General features: G+C 43.8%; 1 protein-coding gene across 1 annotated transcript in view; it reads left to right on the top strand.

Annotated features, from left to right (window-relative positions):
- Positions 1 to 2,430: 2,430 nt before the first annotated feature.
- The window catches only part of TANC1 (tetratricopeptide repeat, ankyrin repeat and coiled-coil containing 1), a 243,775-nt gene continuing 233,198 nt past the window's right edge, over positions 2,431 to 13,007 (top strand). The window contains exon 1 of the mRNA XM_039237550.1: positions 2,431 to 2,524. The gene's annotated coding sequence lies outside the window, so the exon portion shown is untranslated. The remainder of the gene's footprint in view (positions 2,525 to 13,007) is intronic.

Here is a 13,007-nt window from a genome sequence, read left to right as displayed (position 1 = left end):
TACTTCACATTTTTAGATTCTTAGAAAATCTGCAAATTTTTCTCTTATAGACTTCATGTTAATGGACCTCCCCCCTTTTTCCCCCCACCCATGAATTGTGATTACTTTGTGTTTTTGGCCTTGTCTTCTAGAAAATGTACCATTTTGATTCACAGCTTAAGACAGCTTTGATGTTCTTAATGTGACATACTGTATGTAATGTTAGCTGTTCAAAGCTGGAGATCAGATTGTGCATAATAACATATGTAGTTTGGATTATATAAACACTACAGGAAGAAGGGGAGACAGGGCCCTTCTGTGTACAAATTTCAGATTGTTAGATGTATGCCTGTTTAGAATGTTAAATACTCCTAACTAAGCAGTGATGAAGTTACTTCTTTAGTGACTGTGGCTTTTGAAACTATAGACACAAAAAATTTTCAACTAAAAATAATTTAAAGATGATGCTGGTAATTAACGTATTTACTTTATGTGATTTTCTAGTTGCTACTTAGGGAGCTTTGGGGATAGAGGGGGAAAATAAATTTCATTGTCTTTAAAGCCCAATTTAATTAAGCAATTTCATCAAAAACTTGGAGAACATAGCTTAAAAGAGCCGAAGACAGAAGAACGTGATACAAATTGTAAATTTCATCCATTATACATTTCACCCATTGTAAAGACGTCTGTGTTTCCAGTGTGTTTCCCTAGGATTGCTTCTTTTGTATTTTAGTATTTCAGATTAGACTACTGTGGAGATTTTTTCTTTTGTGTCCTTCTTTTATTTCTAAGGTTGCTGTCTGCCTTTTCATCTGTTGTTGAAAGATTGGTAACTTTTACGCATTTCATTTCAAGGGAAATTAAATAAAACATATTACCATATTTTCCAGCGATGAGACATTTCAGAGGGAACAAGTCAATAAATTTCTGGTTTAATAAGTTAACATTTTATTGTAAATATTCATATCTTGATTTGTTTGAGGAAGACTTCAAGGCTGCTGATATGTTTACTGCTCAAATATCAGCACAGTAATAATCAGGCCTTTGAAAGTATGGGTGAAAAATCCAGCCAATTTCAGTTGTCTTTTATTTATGTAGGAAGATTGTGTGGCATTTTGCTTCCTGACCCTGTTCGTAAGAACTCTAAATATGGTCACCCATCTCTGGAGGTATCTTTATACTGGGACGCTCTGCATGAGGTTGAAATTTTTATAGGGAACTTGTTTAAAACACAGTTTTTAAAGGCGGGTTTACCACAGCAAGGTTAGGGGTTGCCAATAAATCCATTTATAGCAACTTCTGTATTCCCAGCTCCAGACACACCGTTAGGGTGACCTGGGCACAGTTTCCGCAGGCCACACAAGGCAGCAGCAGTCCTAGTTGATCTTTCTGTGACCAAGGCTGGTCCAAAGGGCTTGGGGTGTGGAGTGGGCTGAGCTCCCCCCCCACCCTGCCCCCCGCGCCTGGCTTGAATCGACTGCTCGGATTCCTGCTGGGTGCTGGCAGAATCCAGGACCCCGGAATCCGTAGGCCCTATCCTGCCTTTCGCTCTGCTGGGAAATGACAAAAACATTTTGGGAACTCGGGAATTTAATTTACTGCTACCAACCGAAATAATAATAACATCTTTGTTTCTCCTCTCTCCCTCCCTCCTCCCACCGACAGAAATATGGTGTTGGGCCTCCGTGGATGTAGCAGCGGTTGGAGGAGGCTGCAGCAGCGGTAGGAGGGGGCTGCGGACCCTGGGCACCCCCAGGCAATCACCCGTCCCAGAACGTCCCTAGTTCGTTTTTGGGAAAGAAAAAGACAGCAGGGGAGATGCCCCTTACACCTTCCATCTCCCTTAGCTCATTCTTGCCTCAGAAAGTGAGTGTTTGAGTGTGTGTGTGTGTGTGTGTGTGTGTGTGTGTGTGTTAAGTGAGGCAGAGAGAATTCAAGAAAGCCACAAAAGTCACCGTGAAGCATCCACCAAAACTTCACTTAGTTAATTGCTCCCATATGTCGTTTTCGGCGGTTTTCAAAACGCTGCAAGAAGCGGACGCCTCGTCACTTCACTGATTTTAAAGAGGTTGAGAACGACGACTCATCTTGATTCAGGCCCAGAGGGGCCCAGGCGCAGCCTCAGGAGACTAGCCCCCTCGCGGGGCGCTGGAGACCGGACCCGGAGAGGTGGGGCGGGGAGGCGCTGCGCCCGCGCCCGGCGGAAAGTTGGCGCGCTGCGCCTCAGCGGGTCCCGGGAGCCGCCGCAGCCCCGGGCGGGGAGGGGCGCGGGAGGCGCGGCCCGGGCGGGCGCGCGAGAGGAAGGTGCCTTCGGGAACACGCGCAAGGGCGGGGATTCGCGCTGCCAATGAGGCCCGGGTGTGGGCCGAGCGAGGCTGGGCGGGGGGGACGGGCCGGAACGCAGCCTTCGCTGTGGCAGCTGCGGGCGCAGTGGCCGCGTCGGGAGCCAGAGGAGAGGCAGCCGCGGACCGCCGAGCTGGCCGCGCCCCGAGGCCCGGCCCTAGGGTAGGGAACCGCGCCGAGGAGCTGGAAACTTTCCCGGCAGGTAACTCCCGCCGCCCTGGCGCCGCCGCCGGCCTCCCTGCGTCCCGGGCACCGCCAGCTGCAGCGGTGCTGAGGGGAGGAGAGGGTCCCGCGGAGGAGGAGAGGGAGATGGGGAGAGTGGAAAGGCATGTGGGAAAGTTTCTGGAGCCTCTCTTCCCCACCCCCTCCCTGGCTGGGCACACCCGGGAGCTTTCCGGGGATAGGCTTGGACATGTTGGGCGCCCCGGGCCTTGGTCCTGCCGGCTCTGGAAAGTCGGCGCCTTCCCTTCGCGGTGCCCTCTGAGCCGGACCGAGTCGCCCCCGGCAGAACTGAGGTGCGGGGGCAACCGGGAACGCGCGGCAGCACGCTAGAGTTTCGGGACCACCTCCGCGCGGCGCGCCTCCTCGCCCCCTTTCCCGCCTCCACTGTAGCCTGCGGGCTTGGCAAGGGCTCGGGCTGCGCCTGATACCTGGGGCAGGGGAGGCGGAGGGGAAGCGCGCCTGGCACCGCGGAGTCCAGGGCGCCCCCCGGAGTGTAGGGGAGCGCGAGTAGCGAAGTTGCCGGGTGAACTTAAGCCGGAGGTGGGGACGGGGGGGTGTCTGATATTGCCCCAGTCTGAGCTGAAAGTCCATTGCTTCCTTTCCAAAACACCGCGATTAGCATATCCACGTTCTTTTGGGAAGAGAGGGTAAGATTAGACATTGAGGCGGAGCTGAGAAGACGGTGATTGTATCAAGATTGTGAATCCCTCTGTTCTTGGATGGTGGAGAGTGGTCACTTTTGGGGGGACTTATGGCAAGGCTCACGTCTTACTGGAAGACTTTGGGGGTCGGGCGCTCAGCGCTGGGAGTTTGGGGGGCTCCCCGCCTTGGCGCGGCAGCTATCCGGAACAGCTGGCGAGGAAGGAAGCCCTAGGCATTGTGTGGCGTATTTGCAGACAGAAAGGTCTCAGGATCGGCAGTCTCGAAACTTACTTGACTTATTGTGTAAGGCTCCTGGAGGAAATGCGGCGGTGCCCAGGTAGAAATACCGCGCCGTGGCCCAGGAGCTTAGAGGACCCTGGGCTCGCCACAGTCTTCCCTTCTAGCCCACTCTTGACAGCCCTACATCACTATGCCTCCGGTGATGAGCCTCGTAACGGTAGCGCTGTCACAGCTGGAGTCAACTAGGGGAGGATAGGAGGGCACCTTCATCTTGAACTTGACCCTAGGAGCAGTGCCGTCAGGGAGGGTTACAAGGTAAAGGCAAGCTGAATCTAACCGTGGATGGGCCTCGACTCTGGCACTGAAAGGAAGTGCCTTGTTTAGGATCTTTGAGAAAGGCTTTAGGACTGCTGAGGTCACTAACTCTGGAAATACCAGACCACCAGACTGCAGAAGTTAATGTTTGGAGGGGGTGGAGATGGGAGAGGAAAGGGGAAACCTGGTTAGCTAGTACAGAAAGTTGGTATTTCTCTGTAGTGGAAATGAGGGTAGTCTGCATTTCTACATTAACCAGATCCGTTACTCTGGTTTTTTTTTTTCCTTTCCCCCTTCCTGGGTCATCTTTATTGCTGCCAGGCTGGCACTCTGGGACGGGGGAGGGGGAAAGGAGAAGCAGCAGTTGTGAAGCTCCTCTGGCCAGCTTGGAAGTATTTTAGATCTGCTACTAGAAGATTCCTGGATTTTAACAGCTGCTTCTTGATTGCTGGAAATGAGAGACTTTGTGAGTGCCAGAGAGATGGTCATTATAGGAGTAGTCTGAATGTTTTACTCGTCTAATCTACTTAAAGATCTCAGGAGGGACCTTCCTGAGAGTATGCTAGTTTCTGCAGAGTTTGTCAGCCAGAATGTTTGGTGGGTGTCGGTCAGAACTCATGGTAAATATATCCCGGTGGTACAGAGATGAAAAGTATGCAGGAGTAAAGGAAATGTGGTATCTGACATCCTTCAGGACTTCCTCCTAGCCTTGCTCCTGTTACCTGCCAAGTGAACTTGGTCCAGGCTTCCGGACTGTTGTGATTTGACAATAAGGGATGGGAAATAGTGTCATCCATTTTAGTGGAGCAGGAAAGTCCAGAAATAAACCTAAGGTTACTTTTTCATGACCCTGTCTTTCAGCTATGATGCCACAAAGTTAACTTTTGCTGGGAGTTGAAAGCAATGTTTTTCCTGCTTTCCTGGTTTAACCACCAGAATGTCCAAATTATAATTTATGTCCATTGTGGAACTAAAGCATAACTGATTCATAGTCAGCCCTTTTCTGCTTCCCATAAGAGCCTGTAGAAAAAAGAACATTTTGTCTCTTTCAGCACACTCAATTTATTTGGTGCCATAGTGGGTTTTTGATACTGGGTGATTGAGGGCACAATTTTGAAGAATGAAATTGCTTTGGTTAAATTGTTCGTTTTTTAGGCAACAGCCCCTTCAGAATTGCTAATTAATTCTTTATCTCCCAGGGAACATTAAAACCAGTATCTCTGGGCTGGTATAACTATAATCCATATTATGATGATGCCTGCCAGCTTAGGTGGACGTTATAATGTTATGTCAATGTTTCTTCCAGGCATTTCTAACCCAATTGTAAAGGTTTTGTGTAGGTTGGGTTGAAAGTTGTCTGTGAGACTCACAGTCATAGAAATGGCTTTATTTTTATCTTTCTTTTTTTTTTTAATTTTTTAATGTTTTATTTATTTCTGAGAGAGAGAGACAGCATGAGCAGGGGAAGGTCAGAGAGAAAGGAAGACACAGAATCCGAAGCAGGCTCCAGGTTCTGAGCTGTCAGCACAGAGCCCGATGCGGGGCTTGAACCCACAAACCCTGAGATCATGACCCGAGCTGAAGTCGGATGCTTAACCAACTGAGCCACCCAGGTGCCCCTATTTTTATCTTTCTGATGGAAAGTTTAGTTTAACTTGTTATAGGAGTAAAGTTTACAAAGGCAAAATGAAGCAGAGGATGTATTTGTGTGTGTGTGTGTGTGTGTGTGTGTGTGTGTGTGTATTGATGGGGAGAGATTTGTTTTAATCTCTAGAATAGCTTTGTCTTTGTGTTTAAAAGTTTTTTTTTTTAAAGTTTTTTTATTTTGGGAGAGGGAGAGCACGCAGAGGAGGTGCACAGAGAGAGAGAGAGAAGAGAGAGAGAATCCCGAGCAGGTTCTACACTGTTAGCATGGCGTCTGATGCCTGCTGCGGGGCTCGAACTCATGAACAGACCTGGGAGACCATGCCTAAGCCCATATCAAGAGTCGGACTCTTAATTGACTGAGCCACCCAGGTGCCCCTGTTTGACTGTCTTTTAAATGTGTTTTTCAGTGGTGGAAAATTAGAACCAACTCCCAACCAGTTTACAAACGTGTTTTTGTGCAAGGCTCTAACACCTTTCTGGGCCTTGATTTTCTCATCATTATCATCTCTAAAATGGGATTATGTTTCAACCCTAAAGTTCTCCAAGAGTTTGAGAAATATAGGCGTTGTGAAACCTGTGCTATAATAGTAACACCGTGCTTTGGGGTTTGCAAAGGGCTTTACTTAAATAATTTTGACCCTTAATTCTCCAGTTAGTAAACTGAGGCTGAGCAAGTTAGATCACTTTGCTAGATGTCATCTATTTATGGTGGAGTTGAACTTGAACCTAGGTTTTCTTATTCTCCCCCTCCACTCCACCCCTTTTGTTTAGGGAGTCACGTGAGAATTGGCCAAAACTTGACAAACAGACTAATGTTAATGTGTGGCAATTTCTCACAGTATTTCATTTATGGGTTATTCTGGTTTCAGAACCTCAGGGTTAATATCTATGCTTTGATGTCAGAGATTAAAAACAGATCAGTAATAATGGTAATAAAACTTTCTCCCCAAGAGAGTTTCAGAAATTCACATACCTCAAATTAATCATTTGTTTATTTTCAACTTTTATTAAGTAGGCTTCAGGGTCTAGTGTGATTTATAATCCAGACTAGTAACCCAGACAGCATTCTTAAGGAAATCAATTCTCAAATATGTATGTCTTTTTAAAAATATGAACATATCATTTGCCTTTCATCTTGGTATCTCTCAGCGGAATAATATAGCCTGGATAAATGTCCCTTTTTTGGTGTCATCGTTTTTGGGCTCTTTCTACTGATGTCTGGATAAGTCTAATTTTGCAGCTCCTTTTGTGCTACATAAATTCTTCCCCTATGCTATTGGTTTAATGGTAAAGAAGTAAGTAATAGGCTGCAGGTGACCCATTTTCACCGTGACTCTAAATGTTTGTACTGTATTCTGCTTGCCTGTTTCAGAGCATTGAGTGCAACTTGACACTCATCTGGAAGCTGGTATGGATTTTCTTTAAAAGGTTCTAAAATAAAATTATGTGCTAAGCTATAGGCTCTTTTATGTCTGAGCAACCTGTCCATCTTTAGCTTTTTAAACTTATTCTCAGAAGGCTGCCTCTTCAGAAAATTAAGCAGTGGGGTTTAAACCTCAAAAAAGAGTGTGTACCAGTAAGTACTGATTGTCTGACCTTTAGGGCTGCCACTTCCATGTATGTGAGTAGAGAAAGCATTACGAAGCCGTATTTGCTAGTGAAGTTGCGAGACTTTATTATCCGTGTACTAGAAGGGGACAAGAGCAGCAAAGCAGAAGAATAGCTTCTGGTTTTTTATTATCAGGAGACTGGGTTTTGAATGATAGGGGAAGACTTTTGATAAAGAAGGCTATCAGGAAGTATCTTGTGGAGAGTGAAAGGGGTTCTGGTTTGGCTAGGCTGTGGTGTTGATAGGGTTTACTCTTCTACTGTAGATGTTGTCTTTAAGGGCTCTTGCAGGTGTGTGTAATCAAGAAGAATATTCTGGAAAGAAGAGTCCCATAGGCAAGAATGTCAAGGACAAGAAGATTGTTGCAGAGGAATGGCATAGTCCCTGGATTTTAGCACAGATTTTTTGCCACTACTGGAAAGGAATTCATTAGTAAAAATCTTCTGGCTACAGTTGTATGTAGATGTGAACCTAGTATGTTCAGTCATATAGCCCGGAGCCACAGTGACTCACCACCTTTCCTGCCCCACCCCAGCACACCTAGGGTTACTTGCCTATCATGAACAGTGGCTTATTACCTCTGTGAGTCCAGGTGGGGGTAGGGCAGTCTCTGAGAAATACTTGACTATGTTCTTTTCATGCATACATACTCATGCAAAAACAGGATCCTTATTACATGTGCTTTTGAAGAAATGTGAAAAAGATTTGACATACAAGGGTACATATATTTGTGCAGTTTAGAGTACAGTATATACTTATATAATGTGCTTCCACCCCCCACCCCCCTGCCTCGGTCATATCAGTAAATTCTTTGGCACTGTTTTAATGGCTGTTTGGTAAATCCATTACCTACATTGTCATAATTCATTTAGCCAGTCCATTTGGACATTTAGGTGTGTGGTTGAAAATAAATATCTCTTAGGCTATCAGAGCCCTTTGGCTCAGGTGTGATTTACTCCTCATTAAATTACAGGGCCCAGCACACTGCCCCACATAGGGGCACCTGGCTGCTGGTAGCTTCAAAACCTCCCATCATCAAGAAACTGACTCTTTGCTTTTAGTTCCAATTTGGGAAAACCCTGGAGAGAACTCAGATTGGCCTGATGCCAGTCAAAGGAGAGTTACGGTTGGCAGTCTCCATTTAGACCCACAAGATGGGACTGTGGGGAGACAAAGTGTCCCACAAAGAAGGAGGTTATTGTTAATGGAAGAGGGAGGGAGCTGGCTAAACAAAAAGAGCTAGCTGTTTAATGTAGGATATGTTTCCAAAAGTGGTATTGCTGGTCATAACAACATACCAATGTGTCAGAGGGTAAGAACATTTTTAATGCTCCTGTGATGTACACCCCACAGTCTGAGACTTTTCCACATTCTGTAGGGATTTGAATTGCTGCATATATAGGCTCTTGTGTCACAGGATAGTGAATTACTGCAAAAAAGTAGGGAATTGGTCATTATTATCATGTATCCCATTATACTCCCTTTTCTTTGCCATGCTTTATTCTAAATTACTTGGGGGTTTGTAACATCAGTTATTAATGTTTATTGAGTGCTTGCTTACTCTGAACTAGATGTTTGAATTAAAAAAAAAATCTGTAGCAATGAAACAGTATAGTTTCTTCTTCCCCCATTATCCTGCATGCATAGAGTGTTCTACCTGGGATGGCTAAACCACTGTACTCCCCATCCTGTTCTTTCCTTCTTGTGGCTTAAACCGACTACTATTCAGTTGGTCAGGATTCAGAAGTTGGAGCTGGGCTCAGCTGGGTGGTTCCCTCCCCCCCCCCCCACGCTCTGGGGGGTATGTGATTCTTTATGAGGGCCACTGCTATAATAATTTCCATATTACTTGGTATCATCTTGCTTTTGATTAGTTTTCCATTGGGCATTCACTTCAAGGTAGGTTGGGTGTATCCTTTGCCTGAGAGAGTGAATCTTGATTAAGTCAACTTTAGTAATATCATACCTGTTGCTAGTGACTGGTTAATGAGTATTTATGTGACACCTTTTGGTAATACCACCATATTAGGAACCAAACGTGGTCAGCAAAATAGAACAAGTTGATACTGTGAGGATCACAGAGTACAAAGATGGATGGTGCCTAAGAACACAGTGACTTTTTTCAGCTGCTGAATCAACTAACCCTAAAACCACTATGACTCAGAACTTCTTATGTGAGAAGAATTATTTATTATTATTATTATTGTTTGAGACAGTTCTCTCCAAGTGGAGTGTGCTAGATCATCCAGTATGGAAAGGAAAAAATATTAGAACTTTATCCAGAAAGGAAAAAGCTTTACTAATATTTAATAGATGGACTGACACTATTTGGTATATCTGAAAGTCTCCTGTAACTTAGGTTACATGAGGGATGAGTGGGCATTTTATAACCTGGTGGAAATACCAATGGTACTTTCATTCTTATTCTTCCCTTTGGTGCACTTTATATGTGTAAGTGGGTTTATGGAGTATGTTATCTATTTTTAAGTAAACCGACTCCCACAAAATGGGCAAGTGGCTTAAAAAGATACTTGCAAAGAAAGTTTAATAATAATGTAAGGATATAGGAACAAGAAAATGTTTTATTGTGAGATTAGAAAATGGCTTTTAGAGTTTGCTTATTTATTTTTGAGAAAGAGGCAGATGGAATGGTGAAGGGGCGGAGGGAGAGACGAGAGAGAGGGAAGGAAAGAGAATCTCAAGCAGGATCCGATGCTGGGCTTGAACTCCCCAATGGTGAGATCATGACCTGAGCCAAAATCAAGAGTCCAGCACAACCAACTGAGCTACTCAGGCACCCTGGAAATGACTTTTAAATCAAAATAGTAAATTGGTACCAAAATTGTTTATGGATTTGTATTAATAAAAATAAGCTTGAGAGGGGCGCCTGGGTGGCTTAGTCAGTCCGACTTTTGCTTAGGTCATGATCTTGGGGTTCGTGGGTTCGAGCCCCGCGTCGGGCTCTTTGCTGACTGCCAGCTCAGAGCCTGGAACCTATTTCAGAGTCTGTATCTCCCTCTCTCTCTGACCCTCCCCTGCTCACGCTGTCTCTCTCTCTCTCTCTCTCTCTCTCTCTCCCCCCCCTAGAAATAAATACAAAATATATTAAAAAAAAAAAAGCTTGAGAATGCTATTTGAATCATTCTCATCCTTTAAAAAGCTTTTAATGGATGTTTTATAATGTACATACTACATTAGTATACACCTGTAATTCATAACTCTAGTGTTTTAATTATGCATAAATTATATGCAACTTATAACATGTTGGGGGTACATGTTTAATTTTTTTACTTTTAGGGCTGCATGATCTAAAAAGTTTTGAGACCATGTTTTTGTTCCACTTGTAGTTCTGTAATTTTTGTTACTTGTAGCTGATGACACAACCTATTTAAGGACAGGTGAGAGCCATGGCTATTCCCTTTTTATTCATAGCTTTCAAGATTCTCCATGATCTGGCTCATAACTTTATTTTCCAGACCCAGTTGTCTTCTCTGTGTCTCTGCTAATGACACTTCAGCTAGTGGCCCATCCATAACTGTCACATACTTTCTAACAATTTTGCCTCTGGGGAGGCTGTTCTCCCCACCCCCCACTACATTTTCATTGTCCTTCAAGGCCTAGCTCAAGTAAGTACTGCTTCTTTATTAATATTTTTCCGATCTCTGCCTTCTGCATTTACACGGTTGCTTCTGTTTAATCCCTTAGCACATTATTTGAACAATTACAATGGCTTTTTTTCTCTTTTTGCCTTTTATTATTAAGTTGTTGGCCTGCTTACTTTGCCTATAGGTTATAGGCTTCTTGATGGTTGGAGTTCTGCCTTGCCTGTGTCCATTTTTTAAATTGCTTGTTTCCCTTTCCTGGGAGAAGTGGGAGGCAGGCAGAGAACCCAGTTACTGTGGTGGGGGGGGTCTTCTCTCTCTTCCCCTCCTCAGTAGCCTTAGGAGGTGGAGTGCTCTATATACATGTAAGGGATCTTAGGGTAAGGAATGCACATGGCCAAGACAGGAGGCTCCAGGGTCCAAACCCAGGACGTTTTTATTCTAGAGGTTTTTTTGTCTGTCCTCACATGTGTTGTCCACAATTAAACATTGTTCTTCTTTCATGTGGAAACACTGACATGGGTAAAAATGGAGAGGTCCCCAGGCTGATGCTGTAGAAACATCACTAGACGATCCTAGGCAGGTGCAGTCAGTTCAAAGGAGAGTTCGGTCTCGTGTGGAGTAAAGACCAAGCCTGGAGGATGTGTTGTATGACGACCTAAAAGCCTGTGGACAGTTAGCTGTCTGCAAGTAGCACCAAACAAAATCATGGGGGAACTCCTATGGTAGGATTTGGCCTGAGCGTCCCCTTTGGGAAGCAGGAGGTGATGGCCTCTCCATGGTTCAGCTGAGTCAAGTTGCATATGCCGTTATTCTCTCCATGGTAAGGATAATTGAAGGTTGACAAGTTGTTGGCTTTCAAGTTGAGCCATGTTAGATATATGCTATCATGATGGAAAACAGACATCTCTCCAGGGTTTTGAAGGTCAAATGACAGAATGTGTATGAAAGGCTTTTGAATGGTTTAAATTGCCTCCTAGATGCAAGGGATACATCAAATTTTATTGTTTCCTTATAGCAGTGACTACTAGCTCAAATTTCTTTGTTAGCCATTTTTGTCTTCTTTTAAGTATATTTCCAAAGAGTTTTTTTTAAGTATTGAGGCTCTTAAATGGAATAGGACACATTTTTTTCTTAAATGAACTGCATATATTAGTTGAAAGCTTACCTTTTCAACTTTTAGCCATGGAGTAGATAGAATTTGTGGTAAGGTGACTCTGTCTCGGGATCTAATTGTTCAAGTACTCAAAAGATCCATTTATAAGAATGGGACCACTTTTGGTGCAGAAAGATGGAAATCTGGTGGACTTTGAGGTAAACGGTTAAAAAGCCCTTAAGAACTATCTGAAAGACTGTCACAGAGTTTTGATTTCAGGTTTTGTTTTGGTTTGGTTTGTGTTTTGTTACTGTGAAACCAGTAACTTATTTTGAGGAGTCATTGAAGAGGTTTTGAGGAGCCTTTGAAATATCTCAGGGCAGGATTCCTGAATGGCTCAGTTGCTTAAGTGGCTGACTCTTGATTTTGGCTCATGTCATGATCTCATCATGGTTTATGATATCAAGCCACATATTGGGCTCTGTGCTGACAGCAAGAAGCCTACTTGGGATTCTCTCTCTCCCTCTCTCTCTCTGCCTCTACCCCCACCATGTGTACACTTTCACTCATTCTCAAAATAAATAATAAAAACTTAAAAAAGAAATATTGTAGGGAAGTTTTGAAAGTGAAAAAAACTAGATGTGGTTTGGCAACTTAAGAATTTGAAATCTCTTCCATTGTAGATTTCAAAAAGAAATAGGTTTGAATAAGAAAAATTTAACTCCACTTGAGGGAAATTTTGTAGTGGCAATTTTGTATTATAGAAAGAGTTTGATTTAGGGGTGCCTTGGTGGCTCAGTAGGTCAAGTGTCAGACTTCAGCTCAGGTCATGATCTCATGGTTTGTGAATTCAAGCCCTGCATTGGGCTTTCTGCTGTCAGCATGAAGCCTGCTTTGGATCCTTTGTTTCCCTCTCTCTCTGACCCTCCCCAATTCATGTTTTCTATTGCTCTCCCTCTCTCTCAAAAATAAATAAACATTAAAAAAAATTAGAGTTTGATTTAGAAATTAAAACATCTTAATTTAAAGAGTCAACATATACTTATTTATGGATGCAGAAGACAGAAAAAGTGAGAGGCTCTTAAGTTGCAAATAGATAAAATTGTGACTTATTTATTATTTACAATTATTTTATTATTGGAGTATGTGAATTTTTTAATTATTCAGGGTTCTTTGAGCATGCATGTGACTTAAGGGAGCCTTACCTTGGAGTGATTTAGCTAGCTAGAGCAGCAATTCCCAAAGGAGGTTCCATGGAAAAACAATTCTTGGAAAATTAGTAGATGTTATGCACTGAAAAAAGGTTCTGTGT

This window comes from Hyaena hyaena, unplaced genomic scaffold (genome assembly GCF_003009895.1).
Source record: "Hyaena hyaena isolate Hyena2069 unplaced genomic scaffold, ASM300989v1 scaffold_126, whole genome shotgun sequence".
Taxonomy (NCBI): domain Eukaryota; kingdom Metazoa; phylum Chordata; class Mammalia; order Carnivora; family Hyaenidae; genus Hyaena; species Hyaena hyaena.
The sequence above is the reverse complement of the archived record's forward strand: the minus strand, read 5'-3'. Positions and strand labels throughout refer to the sequence as shown.